Source organism: Mus caroli, chromosome 13 (assembly GCF_900094665.2).
Source record: "Mus caroli chromosome 13, CAROLI_EIJ_v1.1, whole genome shotgun sequence".
NCBI lineage: Eukaryota > Metazoa > Chordata > Mammalia > Rodentia > Muridae > Mus > Mus caroli.
Genome location: NC_034582.1, coordinates 62,697,752 through 62,706,210, shown reverse-complemented (window position 1 = coordinate 62,706,210; position 8,459 = coordinate 62,697,752). Strand labels below are relative to the sequence as shown.

General features: G+C 41.9%; 1 pseudogene; it reads left to right on the top strand.

The window, feature by feature from the left end:
* The first annotated feature begins 4,006 nt into the window (after positions 1-4,006).
* Positions 4,007-8,459, top strand: part of LOC110307698 — a 9,918-nt pseudogene continuing 5,465 nt past the window's right edge.

Here is an 8,459-nt window from a genome sequence, read left to right as displayed (position 1 = left end):
CTTTGATTCCATGTGATCCCCTGGTTGTTTTGTGAGCAGCCCCATGTACACTGATTACTGAGGGCTCTCAGAAGGAAATCCTAGTTGCAGGCTACTCAACTATTGCGGTGAGGGTGGATACCACTTTAAAATGTTTGTGCTCTGTACATTCTTGTTTCTACAGTAAAACTCAAAGCCTTGTGCACTTATGTCTCACCTGCATACAACAAGTTGGAGAAATGACTGGATGTGTGACATGCTTTTATTACAGACACCTTTCTACCAACAGATCAACAGTAGTAGTCTCTGTTGGACATAGGAAGCCTGTTAGCTGGTTTTAATCAATGCCTCCTTGGGCTGCTTGTTGATCTCCTTTCCAATGTCTGAGAGTCCGGGGCATTACCTCAGGACAAGAGATTTAGAGGAACCTTAGATACACACGTGCTTGGGTGTGGCGTGGGGATGTCAAATTTTAACTTCAGAGTCAACCTCCTCGGCCTGCTCAAACAGCATGTGTTCCTGTATGTGTAATATTAGCAATGCCCTGGAGGAATTGTTTCTATTTATTCGAAAAGTAGAAACACAAACAACAGTATACAAGGTTGTTGGGGCAGAAACCAAGCCAGCTTTGTATCCCAAGTCCATTTGTCAAAAGCCACTGAGGAGCTAGGAACATAGTCAGGAACGCCAAGGCTGGTATCAAACATCATTTTATAAAGTTAGTTTTCCTTCCCACGTTGGTTAGTGTATTGCTTTGTTATTTTAAAGAACTACTAAGTCAAAGGTTTTTTTTTTTTTTTTCAAGATAGTAATATTAAAATTACAACTAGAAATGACTTGTAAGCCATATGTTTCTGTCAAAGGCTCTCGACTCATATCCGTACATCTCCGATGTGGTTCTGGGGTCGGAAACCAATCTCATTACCCATAGCTTTTCTGCAGATAAGGATTCCTCCTTGCACCTTCCACTGTGTGTTACCATCCACTTAACTCTCCAAACATTAGAAGTCCCTACCCTGGGTTCCGGGATTTCCTTCGCACAGACTTCTGGGAGATGTAGTCCGCACCTCTGTGACCACTTGGGAGCCTTCCAGGAAATCCCCTTCTGACTTCAGGTCTGTACACCTGAGTCTTCCTCAAAGTTGGGCGGAAATCGTATGCGACTATCTATTCCAGTTGTCTCTGACAAGAAGGTTGGTCCAGGGAGCAGCGTTGCCTGGGGCTCCGTGCCGGGTCTGTGTCAAGGGAGTTGGTTCAGGAAGCAGCATAGACTGGGGTTGGGTGCCGGGAGCAGGGCTCTGTCTTGGAGGGAGCGCTTCTGGGCTGGCTGGGAGGGCGGAAGCAGCTGAGGGGACTTGCTGTACTGAACTGGCTGGGATCGCTGAGGCTGCAGTTTTGGAGTGAGGGGACTGGCGGTTTGGGATTGTGTCCTGAGTGAAGGTTTCCTTTAGGACACCGCGAGCAGCCCGAGTCTGCCTTGGTTCTCTGGTACACTGGAGCAGCTTGGTAGTGGGGGAATAGATTGCAAACTAATGGTGATGAGCTGACTGCCTGCTCCTGAGACAGTGCCAGAGCTCACAGACCTGCATTGCTGGAAGCGCTCGTCCCTGGCTGCCCCACTCTCACCTGGATGCTGCCAGAGTCCTTTGTGTCTTTAGAGTAAAAGGGTTTCTGGTCCCTGTGTACCTTGTAGCCAGCCTGTAGCAATGGCCTTGAGGTATGACTGTGTTCATTTTTCTCTGCCAGTAAAGAGTTAAGAGAGGAAAAAATCCAAGTTAAGATAGGTGTCGTTTTGGGGAATTCTGGGACACAGCCAACAGATCTGTCTGAATGCACGGAAAATCTTGGACTAGGGTTGAAGAAACACATGCAGTGGACACACAAGCAGGAATGTCTACAAGGCAGAGTGGGATCGAAAGGAGCTCACACCGTGTTTCACCTTGAGGGCTATGTTTTCTAAACTTTTGACAGGACCTCCATCCCTACTTTACAGTTGAGAATTTTTTAAAAAGAGAGAATGTCCGCTTGGCACGCAATGGTTCCATTCAACATGACATTATCAGGGCTTGGACTTGTTGAGGAAGTTTATGGACATTGTGTATATTTCTGCCATTGTTTCTGTTATCTTGTAGCTTTGCTTCCCATGGTAATATGAGGTATAAAAGGGCGGTGAAAAATAAACTCAAGGCTGCTGGCTGCTGTGGTATTGACCAGCAGTCCTCCCAAGTCTATTTCTTGGCTCTGTATCTTTTTTCGGCCTCTCCTGTCTTTAATCCTCACTCCACACTCAGAGACTCTTTGATTCTTGGCACAACCTAGGAGTTGCTGCTTTGTGATCTGTGTTGTATGTATTTTAAGCACTGTGTAGTATAGACAGTCTGGTAGGGAATGGGGAGTCTGTATTGTTTGGAACCTGATCAGGAATCCAGGCCTCTCTTTGCCTCTCTCTCATGTTTACTTCCCATCAAGGTCCTGCTAATCTTTAGATCTGACCGACTCTCTGAAAATATATCTCTGATTGTCACTGACAGGAGATGCAAGAGTTCTTAAAACATCTGCGCTGTCCTTTCTGTGGCTCTAGACTTCCTCTAGGATGGGCTTCCACTGAGTGGAATGTAACCATCGAGCTCCCAGTTATTGGAAGAATATGTAGTAATTGTTAATGGGTGGAAGTGTCCCTGCCTCAGGACAGACATTATTTGCATTTCTTCCCCATAGAAAGTGAATTTTGCAAGTCTCTGATTCCCCTGCCATGTTTGCTGTTAATTGTATTGGCTATAATCCCCACAAAACAGTATCCTGTTTACAGGTCCTGGGACCTCCACCTCCAGGATCTCACAGGAGATTGTACTCAAGACAGCAGACACTTGCCCATGCAGAATGGAGGAAGCCAGTGCTGGCCAACATAGGGAGTGTGCCCCACAGTTAATTCTCCATTGTGAGCATGCTCTGATTCTCTCACAGAGAGTTGTTTTGGTCTTTGCTCTGCTCTGGGCTCCTGCCATTCTCCACATTTCTGGTTTTCCTGTGGACTTGGTGATGCAAACATTAAAAAAAGTGTAATCTGCTTTTTCATACTTGTAAAGACAGGATCTTTCTCTACTAGCTGTTTAGAAGGTGTCAAGACCTTTCAATTTATTTTTCCCTTGAGAAACTCTTATTCAACAAAGTGCTTCATTATGCAAGTTAATTTTGGAGATGTTCTCGCCTCTTTATCGCTGCTGAACTCTACTCATTAGACAAAAAAATATTTTCTGCGCAGTCATTCTTTAAAGAAGATATAATTTAGTTGTCCTATACACTCTGTGACAATAGCTATTCCCTCTTCCCAAGGGTGGAAACACCTTGCACTTCAGACAGAAGACTCAGGGGATTTCAGCTGGATCTGACATGAAGATCTGAAGAGGTATGAGTTGTCCATACAGATTGAAGGTGCGTTGCCAGGTTCCAAGGGAGAGAAGCAATCAATAGCCCTGCTTAGCTCTTATATCAGTGGGCCACAGCAATGTCCTGTATGTCATTACAGCCGTAAAGATGCCACAGTGCCACTCAATATCTTGACATATGCAGAAGCTGTCCAATGGGACTTAAAGCCTCATCAATTGAAGTTACATCATGCTTAGAAGCTGCTGAAGGTGACCTTTTAGGTTTAAACCTTAGAGGGGAACATACTAATGACATTTTACTAAAGCATCCTAAGCACTCACTGCATTCTGGTTGCTTTTCCTTAGACCTACACATCAGTGTGCAGCTCTTACTGTTCAAAGTGCTTCTGGCTGCATCAGAGAGAGCTTTGCAGAAAACTGAAACTTACCAAAGCGCAGAAGACTATGTATGATCTTGTGATCAGACCCAATAGGTATGTCTGCAATTTCTGCACATAATAGCCAGGGAATATTTCTGGAGCAGGAGCAGTTTGAGTATGAGGACCAGAGGTCCATGTCAAAACCAGATGTTTGCTGTGAGTTTATTAATGGTTTTAATTAATTACAGGTGTGATATTATTCATTGGTCTTTATTTCAGGAAATGTTGTCCTTTTGGGATGTGGCCATTGATTTCTCTCCAGAAGAGTGGGATTGCCTGGAGCCTGCTCAGTGGGATCTGTACAGGAATGTGATGCTGGAGAATTTCAGCAACATTGTGTTCCTGGGTGAGCTTTGTATCTATAGAGAATTCCTATCTCACCCCTACCATCAACATGTAGCTTTCCTGCTTTGTACAATACATCATGGAAGTATTTCAACAACGAGTTTCATATCTATCATTTGAAGAAAAATTAGGGAGTTTGCTGTACAGCTAAGAAACATGTCATTGCTTTTCCTCTCTGTATTTGAAATGTCTTGTGTTGGAAGCATGCCTCCTTTGCTCTTGTGGGACTGTTAGAAATGCACCGGCATCAGGCGTGGACCACATTTGTTAATGAAATTGTTTCTCTATTCAGTTTAATGTTTTCCCTCTAAAGAAACTCAGAATCAGGATATTGTACATTCCTTTCTGTATTTTACTGTCCATGTCAGAAACCCTTGAAGGAACTAATTGTCTGCAGTTATTTATTGTATCATGTCTTTCCTTATAAACACTGTACTGAAAGAGAGAGTAAAAGAACACTTAAGCAATCTTAACCTCTTGTTCTCCAAACAGGTCTTGCTGTCTCTAAGCCATTCCTGGTGACATTTCTGGAGCAAAGACAAGGGCCTTGGGATATGAAGAAACAAGAAATGGCCACTGTGTACCAAGGTATGTAGGAAAGTGGGGGTCAGGAGACAGAGTTCAAGTCAAAACATCCAACAACCAGCCAGGCTTTCCCATGTGCCTTGAAATATGTATTATGACCATCATTCTTTAGGTCTCTCCTTCACATCTCTCAGACATTTAAGGTGGTTTAAGGATTGTAGTGTAACACTCAGGGAAATGCAACTGAGTATTGGTCAGACCGGGAGTCACTTTTTTGATGGTGTTAAGGCAGACTTGTGCCAGAAAGATCTCGTACTGAAGTGAGCATGTCTTGGTTAATAAAATCAACGATACGTTCCCACGACACAGAGGCAGGCAGAAGCAGGGTGCTCAACAATTTCAGTTCTGTTGATTAGGACAAATTGGGCTGGGGAGCAGTTGAATCAATTCAGACTTACAGGAGTCCCTTTGAACAGCTCATTTCTCACTGATCTTAGGTAGCATCTGTCGAATATTGTCTCACACTCTGCTGAGGACTGCTTATAGAATCAGACTTAGCTCCAGGGCAGGGATTAGCTTTGTTAGGAGGAGGATAAATGAAAATGAGGACAGGGCACGGCCATTTGAACTTGCATGTAGTTCCCATACCGTTTGGGTGGCAGTGTTGGTAGGAGGTTCCCCTGTACACAGTATCCTCAGTTTTCATATAAAGAGACATTGCGTGCAGGGTAATTGCAGTGAGTGCTTGCATTTGAGACATCTAGACTGTGGTGCTGAGTCTAAGATCCTCCTCAGCATGAGAGGATTCATCCCCCTGCCTTGTGAGACAGGAGGAGTAATTCATCTTCCCTGCAGATTAGGAGTATGAGTTCCTAGTCTGCCTTACAGGTCAGAGGGAGACAGGAGCAGCAGATGCTGGCAAGTCCTGGTCCCCATGCTTCCTTATCCTGTGATGAGGCTAGCATGCATTTCCTCTGATAGGTCTGTGTCCCATTGGACAGTGTGCTAATAGTAATCGTGTTCTTTTACCCTGGATGTGTCCTGTCATGCAAGCTCAGTGGGGTGTTAGCCTTCTTCACTCAGGCGTTCAGTTTTGTTAACCAGTTTATAAACCACACCGGATTTTGAATATTATACCATATTGAGTAAACTGTAATGTGACTTTAAATTTGTTTGAGCTCCCTGTTTTAGGCTAAATGTTGACATGTACAGAGGACTGTATAATGGAACGTTGGTATTAGTCACTTACTCCAGTATTGTGTCTATGAATGAATTACATTTGAATTCAGCATGAATCCAAACACAATTTGGGTGAATTGACTGTCACTCATTACGTGGATCATCATTACCAATTATGGATTAATTATATTTGCTGTGGCACTTACAATGAATTAGTGACTCTCATCAGATTAAAATTTTAATAAATGAAAGAAATGATCTCTATTAAAAATTTCAGCCTCAAAATTTACAATTGTTGTGACTGGAGAAATGGCTCACCAGTTAAGGTCACTGCTTTCTCTTCCAGAGGAAGAGTTAAGTTGCCAGCATCCACATGGCAGCTCCAAGTGTTTGTAACTTCAAATCCAGGGGATCTGACACCATCACACAGACATATATGCAGACATGCATTCAGGCAAAACACCAAGATATGTGAAATAAAAATTAAATTAATAAAAAATTACAGTTTCTGAACTGCAAACCTCTTATCTCTAGGTAAACCTGAACGTAAATACACCCTGGAGGAGCTGGGGACTTCACTGTCCTGATCTCTTTATGGTGCCCCTTTCCACAGTCCAGGTCAATCCTCCAGACAGTCTATGTGCCTTGTTTCATTTCATCAGGAAATAATACAGAAAACACAATAGTATGTCTGGCCTTTCCAAGAATGAAAAGGCATACAAGTAATTATCGTTTCTTGGCATGACACCATTTTCCACGTACTTAAAAGTTTAAGAAAGTTAGCGAAGACATAGTGACTAGATAGACATCTTTAAGTCAGAAGTGTTTTCTAACCTGAATAGAAGTTTATAACTTAGGAACATAAATAAATTTGACCACTAACTGTATTTTCTTTAAATCTCTTTTCCCATTATGCCTGTGTTTCTTAGTCTGATCTAATGTGACCTAGCCTCATTGTTTTGTACTATTGTCTCCTTTTTATTTATATGATGAGTATTATCTTAAATAATTTTATTCTCTCGAAAAAGAAAAACAAAAAAACAAACAAACAAAAAAATTTTATTCTTTTCATTAGAGGTATAATTTCAAATATGAATTCTTTGAATCTTCTTAAAATAGTTACACTGACCTACACAGAGAAAAGTTATATGCCAGCAAGAGGTTTAGAGATGTCAGTAGACTTGGAAGAGAGGCATCTTTTTGAAACAAGGATGGGAAGGAGAGTATAGCAGTTCAGTCTGTAACTGACTGAAGAGTCAATTGACTGACCTGGCCTATTATGCCAATTTTGAAGGAATGCTAACATTGAACAAGCCCAACTGTGATTGTATTTAGCAGGCACAGTTAGACTTATGAAGACGGTAGTTGTTCAGCTTAGTAGATACTGTGCAACATCAACTGAATAAAACTACACAGCGAGGATAATCTGATGAATGAATTTCACCTGTGCACGTACTGGTAACCTATTGTGCCTTGACAGTTTCTAGGGAAACATCATAGAAAACCCAATATGGTCCTTATGGTTTAGTTAACATGTAGACTTACCATAGTTACTAAGTTGATGATTATAACACCTGTCAGAATTTAGTTATGATTTTGGAGTTATGATCAAGACACTTTAGCATCTTTAATCTAATTTAAAGCTGGGCATTCCATTAGTTGTTCTTATTTTACACGGCTTTCTTCCATGACATAATTACTAGCAGCCTCTTCTGGACACAGTTGACCTCTTAGCTGTTCTCAAATGCATGGTATCCTTCCCCAGACTGTCCTGATGTCCTTCTACCTGTGACAGAGTCAGGGAGCCAGTGTGACCCTGGATAGACACTGTGGGACTCAGTTATACTTGAGCCTGGACTCAGTGGGGCTTATCCTATCCCTGGAACCAGGTTTTCATTGAGCTAAAAGCCAGACAGAAAATACCTTCTTGGAGGACCAGAAGGACTAGGTTGCATTTTGGTGTGAGAAATGACATCGGTCATTCCAGTACCCTCTGGCCCTCATTTAATTGGTTTTAAAAGCTGACTCACAGTTGCATGATACCAGAGGCAAGACAGTGTCCTTAAATTTCAAACATTTTCATTCTATCTATTCAGACAATTCAAATTGTGGATCTTCCCAAGCTCTAGGTTTGGAGGCCTCATGACAACATTTTCTCAGCAGTATTGCTTAGCTTGGGTGAGCTGTTGAATAAAAATCAGGCCAAATATTGTCACACTGGGCAGTAACAGTCTTTTCACTGTTTGCACACAACTGAAATTTTTTGTACTTTACTGCCAACCCAGGTATGAAATCATGGTGAGAAACTAACAGCACACTTAAGGTGTCTCAAATCATTTACGCTCATGCTAGTGAAACTGATGCCAAGAGCTGTTCCTGAAGGATGAAAAGTTTCTAAGATTTTTTTCCTATCACATAGTCAATAACAAGAATTTAACATGCATGCCTTCTGTGGATACATAATTTGAAGATTAAACTATGCCACTTGGAGTGTGTGTTTAATACCTCCTCAATAATTTTCAGAATTTTGTGGATCCAAGATTTTTTTCTTTTTTTTTTAATTTTTAATACTTTTATTACATATTTTCCTCAATTACATTTCCAATGCTATCCCAAAAGTCCCCCA